At 33.0% G+C, this 21921-nt stretch overlaps 1 protein-coding gene across 3 annotated transcripts in view; it reads left to right on the forward strand.

The window, feature by feature from the left end:
* LOC145252799 (protein fuzzy homolog) overlaps positions 1-21921 on the forward strand; it is a 590751-nt gene that overhangs the window by 6573 nt on the left and 562257 nt on the right. The window contains exon 2 of one of the 3 annotated variants that reach the window (XR_013863676.1): positions 18433-18757. The exons of the other annotated variants lie outside the window; for them this stretch is intronic. The gene's annotated coding sequence lies outside the window, so the exon portion shown is untranslated. Of the gene's footprint in view, positions 1-18432; positions 18758-21921 lie in introns of those variants that run through there. 3 annotated transcript variants of the gene reach the window in all.

The raw sequence follows: 21921 nt of genomic DNA on the forward strand, positions 1-21921 counted from the left end.
GGTAACCTTTTTTTTTTTTTTTTTGATTCATGATTTTGAATTAAGACACGTGTTTATTTAAATCCTAGTCAAAAGAGATAACTTATATAGTAACTTTATATATTAATGACTATATTCACTAAATATTAAATATAGTCTGTAAAGTTCATCCAGATTGTGATGGGGATGGAAATTAGGAACAGGTGTTTTGAAGTTTACTTTTTTAATGAAAAATATCGTCGAAATATGAGCAGACTAGATTTTAATCTGAACAATATGGTTGCTACCATATTTCGCCCCTCCCTTCTCTTTAGGTGTTTAATGAAGACTGTCCCAAAGTGCCCCCTAACCCCTACTTATAAAACCAAACTGATAATATTACACAAATTTCTTGGCCTTCAAACCAAGATCAGTGTGTTATCTACTCTGATGCTACACTTCACCTTTTCTGCCCTCAGTCAGTGGAGGAGAAATCCTTTATGACTGAGACAATTTTAATTTTTGTTACTATCCAGAGTACCTCTTGGGGGTAGGTGTATTTTCCCGACATTAAAAACCGATCTTGTGTCTAACTCTGTCCTCATGGGGAGGCAAGTAAATACGAACATTACGAGATTGGTTTTTAATGTGGGAAATAAATCCGCCCCCTCCCTCCCAAAGATTACGGGCAACTAAAAAAAAAAAAACTCTAAACTTTATAATTTTGTTCTGTGTGAATAGAATTTTTATTCCTTCATTTAATGCGCATCGGATGAAAAACTTTTTTATAAAAAAAAAAACAAAAAAAAAAAAAACATCCGACCCGATAGAGAAATGTGGCGCTTTGAAAGTGCTGCTACTAAGAACGCTGCTTTAAATCGACCGAGGTCAGGGCAAGGTGCCCGTGGTCTGGATTTTCCATGAAGAGGGAGGAGAATGTTTTTATACGGAATGACCTCATACCACGTGGTGAGAAGGCGGCGTGGGAGGAGGAGCACGTGTCTTGCCTTTTGACGGTGTCATAAACATGGCCACCATTTTTATTCATGTGTTGCCTTTTCTTTCTTCCTCTTCTCTTATTTTTTTGCTGCTTTTCTAGTTTCGATACTGTTTCCTACAATTCTCACTCCGAAATTGTTACAGCAGTTTAAAATTTGAAGACGTTTTTAGAATTTCGTTATCGAGTCGTTTTTCTTGTGGGAGCGTCCTGATATTTTAGTTTTTAGTTACCCCCTCCCCCCCTCCCGTATTATCAGTGCTTTCTTTCTTAGAATAAATCTGTAAGGAATACTTTCATTGTCGAGAAACGTTTCCTCTTCAATCTTTTTTTTTTTTTCTTGCTGTAGTACTTCTGCGAACTTGATATCGATAATAATTATAATTGCATGCCTACTTTATTCTTTCTTTCTATAAACACTCATTAATTACAAAAATGTCTTGTTTCGCCCACCTCCATCCTGTTATATATTGAGATGAACCTCCGGTCAGTTAGTATAGTGGAGTGCACAGGCACAGTGGGTTTTAGTTCTGTGTTCAGGAAACCATCGATTAAAATAGTTCCGTCATTTGTTGACATTCTTCACCTGATGATATATACATTACATAGATACCCTTTAAAAAAATCACTTCTGTTCTGATGTTTATCAGTTTTCAAATCTTGTTCCAAAAATCAGTTTGTTTGCATATTTTAATATTGGTAAACATTAATCAGAAGTGACTTTTCCTGTGTATGTGTGTGATCAGGTCAGCTGACGAAGAATACAAAGGACGGAACTTGATTTTAACAAGACCATCTTCCCAGGCCTTAACGCCTCCTTTTCGAGGGGGGTATTTCTCTATTTGATGGGTGTGGTTTATTGTCCATACCGAGGATTGTCGATAGTATCGATTAACGTAATTTTGTGGGTACTGACATTGGACGTCCTTGTAGTGCTCGTGCCATTAAGCACAACAATAAACAAAATTATAAATTCATTTATATCTAACATTTTGTACGTGACTTTAAATTCTATTTTCAAAATTTCTATTTTTGCTGACAATATTTGTTCGTCTAATTAAAAAAAAAAAAAGTAAATGAAATAAAGTTACCTTGATGATGGCGAAATTAAATTACTGAAACAGTGAAACATGTATCTGCAATAAAATCGTATTTAAAAAAAAAAATAATGCCCCTCCCCTTATCTAGCGATATTGTTTCTGTAATATTTGATACGGAGTTGGAGCATGCTAACAGCGACCAAAATTCAATTCTAGTTTCTTAAAACTCAATTTAGAAAACGTAAACCTACCGATTACTTTACATATTGATATATTTGCATTGTTGTATTGTTTTTATGGAAGAATGTTAAAATTAAAACTGTTTGCATGACTGGAAACAATTTGCAGGAACGCAATTATGACACAAATATCGGTAAAAATAAATAAAATGCAATCTCAATAAATCGGTTTAATGTTTAACGTTTCAGCATAGTTAAATATTAATATATCTACGTTACTATAGGTGTATCAGAATTTTTGACACCCCTAACACGAAACTGCGAATAATATATAAAAAAAATCTCGTAATTTCTCTTTTAAAAGGTGGGTTGTTTATTTTCTTTATGGATTATACTTCCAAAATAAACTATTAAAATTGTATAAAAAGTAATAGAAATATTTTTTTTTTTTTTTTAAACAGTAATGAAATTAATTGAATTTTACGAGTTCAATATTTTTCAATTTTTAAACTTTAAAAATCTATCAATTTTTCTATTGATTCTATTTTTACGATATTTTCAGGGTTAATGTGAAATTTTATGCTCTTTCCAATAAACCGAATATATTTAAGCAAGCGTTTTTTTTTTATTCACCCCCCCCCATTTTGAAATGTCTATTAAAAAGTAAATAAATTTACTCACCAAAGTTTTATATATCACAAATTGAAAAGATCAATAAATAATATATTCAAATTTAAAACAGCGTTTTTTAGAAATTTACCTGTAAAGTCCGAAGTTTAAACCCCCCCTTTTTTTTTAACCACTTTGTTTTTTTTAATGAAACCTTGGTCCTTGCTCCTTAATTGAAAAAAAAATTAGGGTTTGAATTAAATTTTTCGAGTAGTTATAAACTTGGAAAGACAGAGGGTCGAATTATTCAATATTTTTCACGAAGTTTCTGACACACCTAACGTTACTATATCATAACTCGTTACCAGATTTTAATGAGCCATGGGAACTGATCTATATTAGCACTTTTTTTTTTTTTTTTTTTAAACGTGCTAATTTAAATCGGCAATCACAAGTTAAATTCGCAAGTTGACACTCACGGCAGGTAGGAAGCATTGTCTTTCCATAGTTACCAGTGTTAGGACAATTTCCATATTCATTAGTGTCGGGAAATCGGAAAAATTAGAACTTTTAGAGGATTCGGAAAGAAGTGCCTTTTTTCCGATGCCAAAAACGATTCTTATGTCTTTTTCATTTGATTTTCACGCAAAATCGTCCACTACTGGTAGTAGTAGTAATAGTAAAATATTTTAATGAGAGCAAAAAATAAATAAAATTAATATCTATAGATCACCAATGTTTCTTTACGTTTGAGAAAATATCTGCACATTTAACATGTTATTACAGTAATTGGAAGCGGGTAACTCTATACGTAAATATTAACATTTATAAATAAAAAGGTGCTAGTGCATTTAGTGATCCGCGCTATTTTTAAATCGTATTTCCAAGTTTTATGGGTTTTTTTTTTTTTATTCAATTGTAAGGTTAAAGTACAAAACACCCTCCCCATGTTAAGAATGGCTTTTTAAATAATAACGTTATTATTTCAGCACGGATCAATAAGTGCACTAGTACCAAAAAAGATTCGGGAATTGTATTGGACTTCGTGTAAATATTGGAATCGTCCCATCACTAATAGTAACTTTTGAAGGTGTGTGTGTGTGTGTGTGTGTGTGTGTGTGTGTGTGTGTGTGTGTGTGTGTGTGTGTGTGTGTGTTCCTTTCAGCCATGGTAATATAAACCGTTAGCAATAGACAGAGACTACCGAGCTAATTTAGAGTATGCATAAAACTTGGGGACATCATCACGATAGTTAGACCATACAGAACAACGAAAATGTGACGGATACATGTTCATTCACACAGTTCTGAGGTAGCACGGTCAGGAACACAATGCAAAAAGGGATCGCTGGTACATGTGACCAACCCCCGGTGTAATTATACAGTGGTTCTAAAGTGACTGTATATTGTCGCAGATTTGCTATTTTCAGCCGCAGCACAGGATGATCTTTAAGCATTGCGATGGAGCAAAAAAACAAACAAACAAAAAAACATGAAATAATCTGTAGGCAACAGAAGCAACTGTCACATTCCGGTGAGTAGACAGCAGATCTAACCCAAGCAGATCCTATACTCCTGAGGGAACTGGATCGCAGCAGGGAATATGTAGTATGTATCTGATGGCAGGACGTTGTAGACTCTGAAAAGAATCAACTCTGAACACTAGGGACCTGTATTCTGAGTGAGGACGAATCATTGCCTTGTAAAGCCTAGTCAGCAAATGTCCTTCATAAGGAATTTGGTTGCTCAGGATACGCAATACGTAAAGCTCTCGGTTGGATACATAAGTGGTGGTCAAACATACGCGAGTGTTTACAAGTGATTCACTTCATTTTTATTGCGCTTAAATGGATCAGAGGGAATTGCAAATTGTGTGATAACTGAACTTATGTCTTAATGACCTGGAAGCTTTATCTATTGCAGATATTGACAGTTAAGAGACACCCCGTCATGAATGTGCATCAGGAGCAAAGATGCGTCATTGCATTCTTCCATGCAGAAAAAAAATTGAACCGGTCAACGTTTGCCAGTGCCTGAACGTTTACGAAGCTGATGCAGTTGATATCAGCACAGTTAGGAGATGGGTTCGTTGATTTCAGAGTGGCAGCAGATGTGAGTGAGTGACAAAGCGTGCTCCAGACTTTTATGACGGAGGCATTGAATGAGGTTGGCAAAAGTGCATTGAGAATGGTGACTGTGTAGAAAAATATATTCTGGGCACAAAAGGTCGCTCGTTTTAATGGTATTGCTCTCGTCTATGTAGCTCATCAACGTTTTAGTTTTTTCGTTAAAAATTACGAGAATTCATCCAATAGTTTTTCTATAAAATAAATTCAACTTTTAGGCGTACGTGGAATATCTCCGTCAGTATCATGTCATTGCAAGTAGTTGATTTCGCTGTATTTCTGCAGTTTACGGACTGCCGAAATCTTATTTAGAAACCTATTGACATGGGAGGTAATTTCACCTTTCAATTTAATAAACAAAACGTACTTTACAAATTAAATTTAACTTGAAATAAAAAAAACTGCGGAAATACCAATGTCTGCTTAGTCTCCCCCCCCCCCCGTGCAGTTTTGGGAGGTCCATCCTCCCACGCTGTGCCTTCTGTTTGAGAAGCAACTAGTCAAAAAAAAAAAAAAAAATTCCGGACAACGTCACGTTACTTTGCTAGTTTATGCGATCAGTACAATATTAATATACATGAAAAGCGGTTAAATACTTCATTTGATAGTTTCTAAAAATTATCTCGACATTCCTTTTTTTTTATTTTTTTATTTTTTATACTATATATCAAACTAGCATGGATGCCCGGCGTTGCCATGGTGTTTGGAGGTGAGTGTTGAGCAAAAAAAAAAAAAAAAAAAAAAAAAAAAGTGATAGTAGGAAGCCAGGCTTGAACCCGTACTGCAAAGGAGGAAAAGAACGGGCAAAAATCGTGACGTCTTTGCTGTTATGACCACTGCCAAACCTGAAATGATGTAGGTTTAAATTAAGACTAGATAATCGAAAAGAAAAAAGCGACCCCTCCCTGTAGAAAAGTGCCTAGAGCGAAGAAATTAATGTTTTTAGCCAATTTTTCAGTATTTGTCGTCTGAAGGGCCGAGCTTCAAAATGATACTGATCTTGTAAAAATCCGTCGCCTGTCTAAAGTTTTAGGCACACATCCAAACATACATTTATATATTGATAACTCAAATTTTCGACCCCAACCGATTAAAACGCTTGCCCTATCTCTGAATACCCTTTATGTAAAATTTCAAATGTTTAGACCAGAAATTGTCTGAGTAATTTGGTAGAGACTGCAGAGGTCAAATTTTTTAACTTTTACCCCTTAACATTTATTGTTTTGGGCTCAAATCAAGTTAAGTTAGATCCATGTCCAAGAACCCTATATTTAAAACTTAAGTGTTTATACCCAAAATTGGCGGATGAGTTTGGTAGAGTTCTCAAAGGTCGAATCGTTAAACTTTGACCCCTTAACAGCCAAATTTCTGGCCAAGAACGAATCACATCGATTTTTACCAAATCTCAGTACCCTGTATATCAGATTTCGAGTCTGTAGACTGAAAATTGACAGTTGTTGCCTAGGGAAATGTGTGTGTGTACACACACACACACGTTCATTTTTATAGATATATAGATAAAACTGTATTCCGTTTCTCAGATATGTCTAATTTTAATTTTAACAATAAAAAAAATGTTCCTTTTCGGATTTTTTTTAAACGAAATATCTGCGTCGTACATTCATCTTGAAAATAAAACTTGAAACTGTAAAAAAAAAAAAAAAAAAATAAACAAATAAAAACTGTTAGTAAACTTGCCTATATTTCTGTTGGCCTCTTCTTTCGTTCCGGTAACTTTTTTTTTTTTTTTTTTTTTCTTATTTTTATTTTATGATGAATCAAATCAGATTACATTTCTCAGCACCTGAAATATTTAATAACCGTGCAAGCTAAATTTTGATGTGCTACAAATGGTTATAAAACTATTCTTCTACACAAATCATTTGAGTCCATATTCCGTTGTTATATTGATCCAGAGATTGACAATATCCGTTTCAATTATTACACCATCCACAAGACTTTCTTCTAATAAATCCTTCTGATTTGATTTCGGAATAACACGTGTAACATTTTATGTTTTATTCCTCGTTTTGAGTGTCATTATTGCAAAAGTGTTCCGAGATGGAAGCGTCTTTCCAGCCATTGTTTTCTCAACTGCGTTATTTTATTAACCCTTTTTCTTTTTTCTATTTTAAATAATCTGTAATTCAAATTGGAATACGAATCCAATGTATTTTCAAATGTTATTGATGAATATATAAAGTGTTAATCTCCAGTGTGCGGTTTAACCAATGAGGTTTATAAGCATTTTAAACTTTACATTTCTCCTTGTGTTTTGGATATACCCCCCACCCCAAACCATGTATTTTTATAACTACTTAAGCTAGCATATTTGGACATTTTTTTTTTTTTTTATAACTTGGTAGTCATCACTTATCACGACCCGAAGGCCACTCGAGGATAAGGGTTAACGAATGTAAGGTGGTAGTGTAGTAATCGTTAATGGTGTAAATTGGGTAGAATTTGATTATTTATGGGGACGGCTCAACAAGAATTTGTTTTCATTGGATTTGAAAGCCACCATGTTGTATTCAACTGGGAAGCAGGACAGCAGAACAGTGTTTCACAGGCGAGCAGTTCCGGAGAAAGAATATTTTATTTCGATCAAATGATGTACAATGTTGGGTTCCAGTTCATGTTAAGAGAAAAAAAAAGACTGGGAGTAAATAGGGGTTATGGGCTTGGAGCAAGAGTGCACATGGGACCTTTAATGCTAATTCTCCAAACTAGCAAATGAAAAACTACCAGCAAGATCTGGCAACCATTTGCGAACTCTTTTAAGGGTTTTGACGCCTCCCCCCTCCATAACCACATGTTTTATAACTTACATTAGCCGGGTGTGACTTAGATAAATATATTTAATTTCGATTCAAAGGGATATAATAATATTGATAGCTGTATGAATTTGCCTAAGATATCCATAAAAAGGATTTTTTTTTTACTCTGAAATTAATAGGACTAGAATCAGGAGAATAGAAGAGTTTGCATTTTTTTTTTTTCTTCCTTTGGAAATGCTGTGGGGTATCTCGGAATGGTTATAAAGATAAAACTGAGCAAAATTATTTTAATGTCATTATACCTACATTCTTTTCATCCCCCCCCCCCCAAATTGTATTTTAAATGTAAGAAAATAAGAATAAACAGGTTATCAGGTGTTATGAGAGCAGATACAGGAGGACATGGAATTCTTCATTCAATCATGGAAAAAAATATCCGGTCTTCCTGCAGGTTTTTTTTTTTTTCTCTCTCTGACAAATGAGTTTCATAAGCCTTTTATGCCCCCTTTTTTATATCTGTTCACTTCATCGAAATAGTTTTTAAATTTGTTTTCATTTTATTTGAATTAAAAATACAATTCATAGATCATTAATAATTTGAATCTAATACTGGATTTAACTTTAACATTATCTTACCATTTTTAAAACCAAATTAGATAGTAAAAGATTTTTCCAATAAATGTAAACAATATAAATCATATTTCGGCCAACTCCTGCCTTGAGTGAGTTACAGGTTTTGTTTTTAGTTTTTGTCAAACTGCAAAAGATTTCTTAAAGTTTCACTTCTATGGTGCTTTTCAATGTAGAAATAAATCGATTATCTTAATATTTTTGATTTACGAACATTTTAATGATTTTTTTTAAACCCTTCAAATTTTTAATCCATATAGTTGTTAAGCATTTGATTCTTTAATCCGAGCTGTGGGATCACTTGTAAGAAATTAAACGTAACATGATACTAACCTTGTCACTAGTGTAATTTACACATGGTCCTAGTTTATCTAGTCTTTGATATAAACCACTTATGATGAAGGTTTTAATTATATGAAGAGCCAGGGTCCTAAAATCTAGAAATGTGTCACTGGAGTCTACAGATGAGCATCAGTTGAATTTAGATTTAAACCAGTTATGATAGAGGCCGACTCTCGTTAGCAATGTGTGCATAGGCTTTATTTATATAAAGTTTCGTTTTTGTCGCATTTGCATTCATATTAAAAGCCTACTTTTTCTATTTAAAAACTAAAACTAACTTAATATACTTGGTCATGAATATGCGTACGACTAAATAAAGATGAACTAATTTGCATATTTTAAAAACTTTCAATTCATTTTTATGGTTTCTTATTGGGTGATTGGTTTCATTAAACTATGCTCAGTTTTATTGATGCATATTTTCTACATTTTGCATAATTGTTTAGCATTTAGGATGAAAACGTGTGGATGGTCTTAACAAACTTTTGGTACTTGTGGAACAAATTCGATTTGGTTTTCAGCTGGTAAAATCGCTACTAACAGGTCAAAATTGAAAAATAACTTTGATCTTAATAAGTTGACTAAACACAGATGTGCAACAGTTATATTAAACTTTTTTTTTTTTTTTTTTTTTATATGTATGAATTTTGGTCATATGGTAATGAATAAGGCTGGAACGCTATGTTTTGGTTTCAATTCTAGCTGATGGCACCCAAATCATACTTTTGAAATCACTATTACATATTGTGTACAATATAATAATCGATAAAAAATCTGAATAAATTAAAATATATTTTAGCATATTTTACAACCGGGCAATGCCAGACTGGCCTGCTAGTGAAATCTAAACCCATTATCATGTAATTACGTGAACAAAAAGTTGGAGGCCTATATTTAACAGCTTTAATTCAACCTTTTAACCATGTTTTATCGTCAAGTTAATATTAACCTTTTTCAACTTGGTACAGTTTGTTAAATTTTTGAAGAAATTAAATTACAAAGATTGTATTGGTTTTAACTGATTAAAAACAAAAATTTTTTTTTTAATTTTTAGTGCAAAAATCACTGAATTTTCAATGCTGCTTGATGAATGTAATGGCGGAGGTAATACTTAGGAGAATGACTTCCGACCGTTCCTGGTAGAATAGTGCTTATTGAACATGATAGATTTGACTGGATTTGAACTTTGATTGCGAATTCCTTGGTAACTATAAGGCCATTCACACCTCACCTCTTTGTTTGTCTTGCAAATCATTGGTTTCATGGTTTATATCCCAAATAAATGCAAACATTTCAAGAGAATTAGATGGAAGAATAGTGTATGTATATACTTTATTTTTTACATAAGCAGTAATATGTTGCTACACAGTCATGAGAATGTTTCAGTCGGCTAGTTACCAGTAACTAGACCTCGTCGGGCAATACAAAAGCAAAGTTTGCTTTCATATAAGCTGTATCGCCTGAAGAGGTCTGTGGTTACTGGTAACAAATAAATACTATGAAGAAAAAGTAACTTATTCTGTAAAAATAATTGTCTTGTCAACTAAGTAGTTTTCAAATTCAAACGCATGTCTCTTTTTGTAATCTGTTTTAGATTGTACTGTTTTAACTGACAGATTAATTAATGGGTAGCTGATTAATCCTATATCTTATGCTAATAGGACAATCTAATTTTTAACAAAGTGAACATGAAATACCAAAATGTATTATATAGATATTACTTAGTTTAAGTTGGTAAAAATTTGTATACTGGAATTACATGGACTTACGACATAATTATTAAATGATTGGTTAAGGGTTCTCTTTACAAGATCATCAATTAGCATTTCTACCCACTCATGGCTGACTGAACGATGACAATCTACTCTCGTGGATTAAATTTGGATTCAAAATTCTGTGCAGATTGCACATTTTGACAGATTCCCAAATTCAACCAGTTCCAAGGTGGGGAAAATGCACTTGAAGGTCAAAGGTTAAACGTTATATATAATCTATATATCTGAAAGTGAGAATGTGTGACGACACTTAATGAATTTTTGATCTACAAAATTGAAATTTAGTATATAGAGTATTCAGACATGTGGAAAACTTAATCAGTTTTTATTAAAGGGAGTAAAAAAATGAAAAATTCGTACGTGGATGGGGGGGGGGATCAGATTTATCTGTTTGTCAACCGTTTCACAAATGCGCGTGCGTGAATGATTCATATGACATTATTTATATTAAGAATAAGTGTAAAAACACTTTTTTTAAGATGTCAAGCTGGCTTAATGGTTATCGTATTTAACTCGCTATGTTTAGGTTTGGTTTTGATCTCAGCTCAAGTATTTTTTTTATCATTTACGTAAAGTGTTCTTTTTCAGGGAAAAAAGAACAACTTGTATGCACGTGTCTCCTTTTTTTTTTTTTTTTTTTTTTTTTTTTTAATTTAGGAATTTAACATTACGACTAATACCTCCTGTATCTGTTTAAGAATTCTGCATTAGTTAAAATATTTATGCGTATTTTATGACTGAACAATGCTGGGCGGCCAGCTAATCTATAAATATAAAAGCTAAAATGTATGTGTTTGTATGTGTGTTCGCTTTTTCTGTATGTCACAAAAGGCTTTTTTCAGAGAAGCGGTTGGTCGGTTCACAACTTTTTCAAACTTTTTATATCATATATAAATCGTAATATGTTAACAACGAAGCTCGCCTGTCTATTTAATTTGCTCGATTTCGGGAAGATAAATATTCAACATTTGTCGCTCGCCGCATGTGGGTTAGTCTTTTTCCTGTAACATCTTGGGGGGGGGGCGTTCAGCAGTAAATGAAATACTATCCCCGCAGTCAAACTTGACCTCATTAACTCATTAAAACGGGCACCTGCCAAATCCAAGTAATTAAATAAATTCAAACGTCTTTCCGGTAGCATCTCGCGGTCGGGCAATCGTTAACGTCGCACGTTTTTTTTTTTTTTTTTTTTTTTTTTCCACGTCTCAACGGTTCGGGTTTAATCCTCATACTTACATACCAAAACATTTTTTAACCCCCCCCCCCGGAGTTTTCACACACACCTCCAAACACCCGGGCAATGCCGGGTACCCCTCGCTAGTATATCTATAAAAACCAAGATGAGAATAATTCTTATACAACCCCTCCCCATCCCAAAGCGTGTTTGTAATATCATTGGAATATGATTTAAGAGGAGAGTGTGAGTATAAAGTTGGAGGAATGCGTTTTAGTGATTTAACTCGAATAAGAATAAATAGAATTTGTGTTGCGATTTTAAAAAGGTAAAATGTGCTTAAGCGATTTCAGAAAAGGAAAAAAATATTTATCCAACTAAGCTTTTCTAATTATCTTAAATATACCTTATTTTTTTTTTTCTTACATTTTTTGAATTATTGATTTAGTTTTAAGTCTCGTCTTAATATTTAATTACTTATCCTTTTTGTAAGAGATTATCATTTGGAATAACTTGCGTTTATATCTTAAGTCCGTCTCTGTAAGAAATGGTTTGTTTGCTTCGTTTTATTTTGATGCATATTTTAATTTTTAAGATTAAAAACAAGTTTTATCGTTTCAAAGTAATGCGTTCTAAATATTCGTTTTAATTCGTATCGCTTGACCAGTCTTGATCGTTTGGGTTTCCTAAATAAGTCTTTGCCGATTAATCGATTAATCAGAAGAGATATTTATTAATCATGATTTCTGTATATGTCGGCATTCACGTTTCACAAACTCCGAACTTTGATTGTTAAAAAAGATATCTTGATAAGCAAAACTTTATTAATGTGCATATATGCTTAGGTTGTATTTACCTAGGGTAGTGTTTGGTCAACACGGTTTACAGCGAGCGTCCAGGATGATCCGTCCTGGGCCAGCCCTGTTCAATTCTTCCCCCAAATCTCAATGCAGCAAGTTTGTGCTTGATATTGATTGCAACTACTTGGTCATCATTAACATTTTTACCCTATCAGCCTGGCCCACCATTTGAACGTGAACTCTGATGACCTGCGTGCATGATGTCATGCAACATTCTATCGCACACTGGGAGAGACCAGTTTCCGCTGACTTGCTGACTCTAGAGCCGGGTTGGCATCATACTGCTGTTGAACAGGTTGGCCTTATTGTTGGGATCAGTCGTTTGTTTGCTGGCCATTTTTGCAGTGAACGCATAGATGGCCCTCCTTAAGTGTGAGTGCAATTGGTGTAGTAGTTGTGGAATCGCTCCATATGATTAAAGCTAGTGCTTGAATAACAAATGTAGATTCTTAACACTTTGCATGTTCAATCATAACAAGTTGAACTCCTGAATGTTTTTATACATTTGATTTTTAAAACTGATCAGCAAAATGGTGTCATTGCTTATTCTACTGCTGTCATATTAAAAAAAAAAAAAAAAAAAAAAAAAAATGCGTAACAGGGCTCTACGTTGCGAGTGAACTAGTCGCGTTTGCGAGTGATTTTTCAAAGTGGCGACTAGAAATAATAAAACGCTTATCTTTTGGCGATTGCATTTCTTTCACTGACAATCTTCCAAAGCTCACTGAGTGAAAAATATCTTCAACTTTTTTTTTTTTTTTTTTTTTTTTTTTTTTAAATCAAACGAACAAAATTATTTAAACAATAAAAGTTTAATAGAGCATATATATATATATATATTTTTTTTTTAACGAATGCTGTTAAAAAAATATCTGAAGAAATTAGGATGTTTATACCTTCAACTCTTACCATAAAATTTGTATATTCATAATGACACTTAAAAAAACAAAAAAAACGCAGGAAAATCTTCATCATGTACATACTCGTCACAGAACGAAGATGTCATATTCTAAAAATCATGTAGGTTTGGCTAGTAACTTTTCTATTTGGCTAGTAAACGAAAATATTTAGTTGTCAAAGGTCAACTAAAGATAACTTTGTCCATAGAGCTCTGCATAATCTTTTTACAAGAGTGACTGCTTCCCTAATGATAACCTATTGAAATGTAAAGCTATGATAATAAATCAATGCAGTAAACAATTTTGAAGGCACCCTTTCATCTTTCCCGTCATCTAGTGCAGTTTTTTCTTTCAAGAAAATGCTTTATACGTTCACCAATAATCAAAAAAAATGGTTTGAAAATTCAGTTTCTAATGCCATTTAAGCTATTTCGTATTGAATAGCTTAAATATGATTAAACTGCAACTTACATCCTTATGAAAATATAGAAATTACTAATTGAAATCATGTTATTTAATATTTTAAATTTGTACAAAAATTGTAAATAGCCCAATATTATACAGACGTTACTAGAGCTCAAAATATTTCAAATTCGTTTATTCAGCTTTTTTTTTTTTTTTTTTTTTTTTTAAACAATTCAAGCACTACAGTGTTTGAATATATGGTTTAGTGGCAGTTTTAGTTCATTAGAACTGCTTTAAAGCTTCATCGCTCAATCATTTTTTGATCACATTTCAATTATTACGGTTTAGATTACGTTCTCAGTTATAATGCGAAAAAAAAAAATTCCATTTTCGTTTAGTAAAACAAGCTATGAATTTTTTAGTGTTCAAAATTGTAAACATTTGTAAGAAGGTGAACGACACTTTTTATGATTGGTTTCCATAGCAACCACGTAACTTCAGCTACTGTTGCTACTAATTCTCTGTCAAGGAAAGAGAAGTAACAAGTGAAACAGAATGAAAGCATGAAAGGGAGATAATTGGGAGTATCTTATTGAAAGCAGACGAGTGCCATACATTATTACATGTGTTTATGGGGACAAAAAAATAAGACTGAAATTAGACAAAGAACAAGTGAATTTACTGGAAGCCGGAAAAATCATGGGTTACAATAGAAAAATGCGAACATGAAAAGTAATATGGTTAGACTTAAACATGGACTAGTTAAAACTGGAAAAGAAAAAGACGATATTCTAGTAAAAAATATAAATTTATAACTTAAAATATTGCATTAAGAATTTTTTTTTTAATTCAATTTATAAAATTATATAATCAATTCTTAATGCTGCAATATTTAAAGTTATAAATTTATTATATTTTTTACTAGAATATCTTGTCCTTTTCTTTTCCAGTTTTAACAACTAGTCCTTTACTAGTCCATGTATAAGTTTAACCATATTACTTTTCATGCTCGCATTTTTCTATTGTAATTCATATAATTGTTTCTGCCCATTTCAGAGCACGTTTTTTCTCGATCAATAGCGAATTCAAGATGTTTTCAAAATGGTGTAATTTCATGGTAGATAAAAACTGAGGAATCGATGGATTCTATCAAATTATACCCAGAAAAAAAAAACATTGTCAAAATTATCTTCATTTCACTTTTCCTTTTTTTAAGAAAACCAATAAAAAAAACATACGGGTTCCTTTTATATAAGCAAATCTTTATAAATATCAAGATGATAAAGTTATTTTAATATCCTACATTAATTTTTGAATATTGATTACCTATAATGCAGTTAAGTCAGTTAATGTTTAAATTGATACAGAAAAGAATAGTATGGGCCGGACCAAGTAAATTTTGAAATAAATTATATGTTCTATTTTCAATAACATTTTTACATCAAAAACACATTTTCGAGACAAGATCTTCAGATGCTGCACCAGTTTCTTGTTCTGTCAGTGGAGGAGAAATCCTTCGCGACTGGGACAATTTTTATTTTTGTTCCTTTTCTCCACATTAAAAACCGACCCAGGTGTCTAACTCTGTCCCGTGGGGAGGCATTGTAAATAGGAACAAATAAATATTGGCTAGTCAGAACCAAAGTTTGATTTGTCGGTTTAAAGAGTATTTGGGTTTCTAACTGAATAATCTAATTTTGTATACGCAGTCGATTAGGTATTTGGTGGCTGACCACGCTTGGATGTGATCGGTCAATTGGGTTTCAAATCTCTCTACTGATGAATCGTAGACAAGAAAACAACTCTGAAATAACAATATTTTATACACACATATGCACACATTCGTTCATTGTTCAGTCTCTCGTCACTGTTTTTCTCCAAGATGACATATTTTTAGCATCATGAATCCCACAGACCATTCTGAAGTAAATAAGCTTGCCACAGAAATAGCTAAACTTAATTATTTGATAAATGTTTGATGTTCCAACTGTACGTATTTACGAAATCAAATTGTGACAAGATGAATTATAAGTGTTTCTTAAATCAATAAATGTTATGAACGTTCCGCACAAAGAAAGACAAAAACAAAAAAAGTGAGACGAAGACCCAAGATATAATCGGTTTTAATGTCTACAAATAATTAGGTTTCCACGAATAATCTATTAGAAGGCATTAACCCATTTTTATAAGATTTGTTTGTAATCTTATATTTTAGATTCAATAACAATTCCGGCTGATTCTATTAAATTTCTCAAACTCTTCGCCCCCCCCCCTTTCTCTGCATTCTCAACTATCAAGGTTGGTAAAGATGGTGCAGTTGTTAATTACATTCTATTTAGACTTAAAGATGCTGATCTTAGAAAAATGTAACAATTTTATGCAAATTTATACTTCATTTGACAAATGACTTCATTTATATTTCATTGACCTCAAAGTACAGATGTTTACTGATCATCTGGTTGACTACAAGGCTGTTAAGACGATGACCACAGTACACTCGTTAACTCTTATCCTTGAATGGCTTTTAGACTTTCATAAGCAGTGATTCCCTTATGGAGCCAAAGGTGGCTTTGTTGTGGGGTTCAAATCCTTCGATCAACCTTGTTATCTCCTGCACTGATGATTACGTAAGCATGAAACACTAGTAGGTATATAAAAAAATAGCTCATAAGAACTACTTCACCTCTGCTGTTAGATGTGGACAACTGGTAGGACAATTGACCTCAGTTTCTTCAGCAGTCTTGAAGTGGAGGTACTATAGTGCGATTGGGAAGATGTTTCTAATATTAATAATTGCAATTTGACCATAATCATAGCTTTTAGTTGATTAAAGCTATTCAGTACAATGATTCTTATTCGTCATTTTTTTAACTAATAAATTACAACTTATCAAGGCTAAAAAGGAACTCCTGAGATGGATAAGTGGTTGAATGACTATGAATACTATAAGAGGATTGAAAATGATATGGAGGGCTTTTCATATTGGTAATGGAACTATGTGGAAGATATTCGTCATAAGGAGACGACTGATAGAATGTGTAAATAAGCCATCTTCGACCATTGAAAGAAAAGCCATCACGGTTGCCACTTATGATAGAGAGGCCTTATTGGAAACTTGATGCATGCTGTGGACTCCATTTATTAAATATTAATACAGCATCCTCTGTATTATAGACCTGTTGATAGGACAACCTCCTTACAATTACTCAAAGGTTCAGATCCTCGAACTCTGATTTTAGAAAAAACCTATGGCTGATTGTATATGTGGCACATAAAACTCGAATATAGTCGATGGTAGGGGTCTCCAAAATTTTCGGGAGGGGGGGGAGGCATATTGCTAACCTTTTAGAATTACGTGGGCCAAAATAAAATATCCTAGACAGTTTTTTTTTTTTTTTTTTTTTTTTTTTTTAATTTTTTTTATATATACTGTTTTGCTTATTAGCTTTTTTTTTTTTTGTAGTGAAACTGGTTCTCTGAAACCTTGTTCTTTTAATCATTTTGTGGAAAAAAAAAAAAAAAAAAAATGACCATTTTCACACATTTCCACTTAATTTTTTTCCTGAATATTTTTGCATTTTCTAGAAGAGCTCGATGGACTGGATTAAAGAATCTGGTGAGCCAGATCTGGACAATAGTTTGAAGACTCCCTGGTCCATGGTACTTCACCAACTGATATCATTATACCTTATCAAACATATTTATGATCTGTGGAAACTATACTGTGGTCATAACCAGATCAATTTATCTAGCAGTTCAACTGGAACTCCTGCTACCCATGAAATAGTAAGATTTATGGACAAGGTTTACTCTAAGTTCGGTATTCTTATTTCCATGCATGTTCACAGAAAAATCAAGAAACTGATGCGTCTCCTCGGTACACAATGATGTTCATTCATTATAGAGGTCAACTCGGAAAGGTCCGACCATTGCTAGCTCTCTTAACATAGCCAATTCAAGTCTGTGCTTATTTCAATTTATGAAGATTCGTATCTAATTTTTGCAAGTCACATTTTTGGACTAGACAACTTTGACAAACTCTATGAATCCTGGTTAGTCATATTCAACAATGTTTTTTGAGGGGGGGGGGGCAGATTAAAGTCAGGGTTAGCACACCTTCACAATGTGATCTTAGTTCTTGTGAAAATCGAAGACTAGTTAGCCGAACATACTGTAGGGTTCAAATATGGACTACACCCCCTTCTCCCCAAAGTCTAATGTTCAAGATTAGAAGATTGCTTGGAAAGAAAGATTATTCATCACATATCTGTTTTTTTTTTTTTTTTTTTTTTTTAATCTAAAATATTGAATATGCCCACCTATTCTCACAGAATATATATATATATATATATATATATATATTAGTAATAAACTGATCAAACAAATCCTAAATATGTAATCAGACCCCCCCCCCAAAAAAAAGATGTCCTTTTTAAAGTCGTCCTATTTACCATTATTTCTTAGTGTTATTTTTTTTAACATAATGAGGTAATTTATTTCCGAAGAAATATTCAAATAAAATTTTGAGTTTCATATTTAAAAGTGAAATGAACTATTTTTGAAGGTGTCCATAATCTGTAGACTGGTGATATCCCATTGATTGAGACAAACCAAACACATTTTATTAGTTCTCATAATATTGCAATGTCTTTTCTTTTTCAGGTGAAAACTGGAAACTGACATTTATTCCAATGGACGGATATACAAAAATGGTACTGGATATTAAAAAAAAATTCAAACATTTCAAAGATATTAGTCATTATTAACAGCCAACTGTAAAGAATTTATTTAAAAAAAAAAAACTTAAAAAAAAAACTTGTTTCAATTCATTTAATTTTGTATTCAACTAAAAAAAACAAAAAAACAAAAAAAAGATAATTTGGCTGTTAATAATTTCTTAACTTAAAAGAATTACTGAATGTTATGATACAACTTTCACTTTATTGCATTTTATTCAAGATTCAAAATAAATTCATACAAACTTGTGTATTTCTATTGACTTGGTTCTTGACAAATACAGGGTTTTTTTTCTGTTTACAATTTTAATTTGTTTCTCGGGTTAAAATATTTGGTTAATGGAATTTAACAAATCGACATTCTCTTTTGCCCCTTACCCTTTAGTATTATTTTAAGGTAAAAAAAGATATGTAAAAAAAAATATAAAAATCCATCTGTTACATGCCATTTTTGCTAGAATGACTTATTTAGCATATTTTAGTGTTCTCTCAGTTGATTTTGAGTATATGCCAATTTCATCCCTGCAAAGAGGTATGATACACGACCCCATCACCCAATTCCTGCTATTAAACGGTGGGTGAAAATCAAATAACATTTGATATGGCCAAATAATGATGTGGATTTAAACTAAAGATTGGGTAACATTAGGATATGAAGGTGGGATTGAAGAGTCAGCTCCTCAGGGAAGGAACACTCTGATCTGAAAAAAAAAAATACTTGAGTAACCTAGCTGGCATTCCTTGGTGGGAGCTTCTCTGGCGGTTACCAATAAACTAACCTTTTCTCAGAAGGCAAAACTTGAGAGGATGGATATCCTAAAATTGTAAAGAACCAGCATCATACTGCAATTGACAAGGAAAACGTCATTTCAGAAATGGCATAGACTCTTGTGAAAAAAAATGCAATAAAATATAGATGAAAAGTCCTCCTTAAAATTGAACTATAATAAAAAAAAAAAAAAAAAATGTTGCAATATTAAAAGGTTGAAACTAAAACTAATACTATAAAAAAGTTTAGTATGTATGCTTTTTTTGTACTTTGAATTCAACCAGGTACATTTGGATTACAGGTGACCATTTGCAAAGTTTAAAAAACAAAAAAGAAACCTCCACAACTTTTAAATTGCTGACTTAATCCTTGACCCTATAGAGTGTCTTAGAAAGTAGGCTATGCTAAAGCTGCAGATATTTTTAATTTCCCAAAAATTGCAGGTCGACCTTCAAATCTTTCAAATATCACTACATGATTAAATTGATGAATCATAATGAATCTGCCATCAATGTTTAGGAGGTGGGGTCTATAGCTAACCCTAGAATCATTCTTGTTGGTCATCCTGGATAAAAAAAAAAGGTAGTGGAAAAACAATGCAACAGTTTAGTTTTATACTGAACTCTGATGGTTACTTGGTATCATTGTTATCTGAAAAACAGTCTCCGAGTACAGTGGCCAAAATGTACCTATTTACAATGCCTCCCCACGGGACAGAGTTAGACACCAGGGTCGTTTTTTAACGTGGAGAAAAGGTACAAAAATAAAAATTGTCTCAGTCGTGAAGGATTTCTCCTCCACCGAAAGAGAACAAGAAATAGAAGTGCAGCATCTGAAGAACAGATACTACACTTTGATCTTGTCCCGAAGGCCAAGAACAGTGGCCAAAATGTATCTGTACGAATCAAAATGAAGATGCTGATTTAGCTATAAAGTAAATAACAATTACTCCTCTCAGAGTTTGTAAAATGATCTTCAAGTATATATGTAGACATATACCAGATTTATCTTGCTCATACATTGTTTTGTCCTTGTCATCCTCTTAGTCTCCTCCCACTTCTATTTCTTCATTTATGCCATCTTGCTCTCCTTCTTTTAAGCTGCTACTCTCCTTTTCCTTTCTCCTCCTCCCACGATTTCTATCAATTTCAAAACAAGCTTGTTTTTTATAGATGTACTTGTAAAAACAACTTATTTTTATTTATTTTTTTTTTTTTTTTATATTTAAAATTAATGATGATGACGTGTTCAGATCACTGAAGTTAAGTAATGTTTAGCCTGGTCGGTACCAAATGGGTGACCATTTGGGACTACCAGGTACTGTATGTAGGAAGACGTTGACATCTCCCTGTAAGAATAAAAATCTAACGTCGTCATCTCGCCTGACTGGGAGATACATGCGACTGGGGTTCGCTTATGAATTTGATATTTCTTCCTTTTGGAGTAAGCAGGTTCAACCTGCTGCTTATAAAAAATCACTTTGACTAAAACTTTGTAAAAAGTTTGTACGCCATTTTGTATTTTTCCACTTGTTTTTTACGCTTGATTCCGCTTTTTCATTAGCAACGTTTTCATTCTCTGTTTCTCGGTGTGTACACTTGCTTCTAACTGCAGTTGTCTCCCCCTTGCCATACTTTGTTGTTATACTCCTCTTAATCAGATGGGTGTAGTTGTATGCATATTATGAATAAGCATATAACCCTAACCCGACGGTTACATGCTTGAAGATCCTTCAATTGATTGCAGGTATTGTTGGCATTATGAATTCGATGATTGAGCGTTCGTTATAAGTAGAATATGAAAATTAGAATTGAATTTGAACTCTGCAGAGCTATCTCGGGTGGCCATTTACCCACTAATACTATTGGGAAAGGTACAAAAGCCCGTTTACCCCCCCTAGATAAAAGGTAGCAACCTATGTTTAATTAATTGTATACAATAATTGTGCTTCAGCATTAAAAGTTTACTTAGCCATTAAATACACAAACCAAACCGTGTAAAAAGTTGAAAGCAGCATAATAATTTGTTTGGAAGAAAATGCTAAGTCCTCTGCCTGCATCTTACTCAATCTGAGGTTAAATTTAGATTTCCTCACTTTCTTTATTGGTATAATAGCTTTTATATCCGGCATAATCACATTGACACACCTGTTCTCATCAGATCATCGAAGTTAAGCAACGTTGAGCCTGGCTAGTACCAGATGGGTGACCATTTGAGAATTCTAAGCGCTGTATGTGAGCTCCGCTTATCTCGGCATTTGTTTCCACTCGCCTTGTACATACACTTCACTTGCCATTGGTATTTAACAATGTCGACTCAGGAGAGATTTAGTTGGAGATTGCGCACCTGTCACAAAAAAAAATTTCACGCACAGGTATCCATTCGTGGGTATCTGTAAAAGACTGAAAGAGCCCTTTTAAGCTTTTATATCCTATAAGCTCTATATACCCGGTCGAAACCTATTGTGCTAAGGAGTTAGTCACATACTATTTAAAATACACTGAATATCCTAACTTGTAACGAAAAGTGATTATATGTTGGATTCAGGGAAGCATAAAACACATCCATCTTGGTTTATAAAAATCAAATGCAAAGTAGCTTGCATAGCTTAAACAGGAAATAACTTTTATATCGTACTAACTGCTC

The sequence above is a fragment of the Euprymna scolopes genome, chromosome 29 (assembly GCF_053919585.1).
Source record: "Euprymna scolopes isolate OS-2025 chromosome 29, ASM5391958v1, whole genome shotgun sequence".
NCBI classification, from domain to species: Eukaryota; Metazoa; Mollusca; class Cephalopoda; order Sepiida; family Sepiolidae; genus Euprymna; species Euprymna scolopes.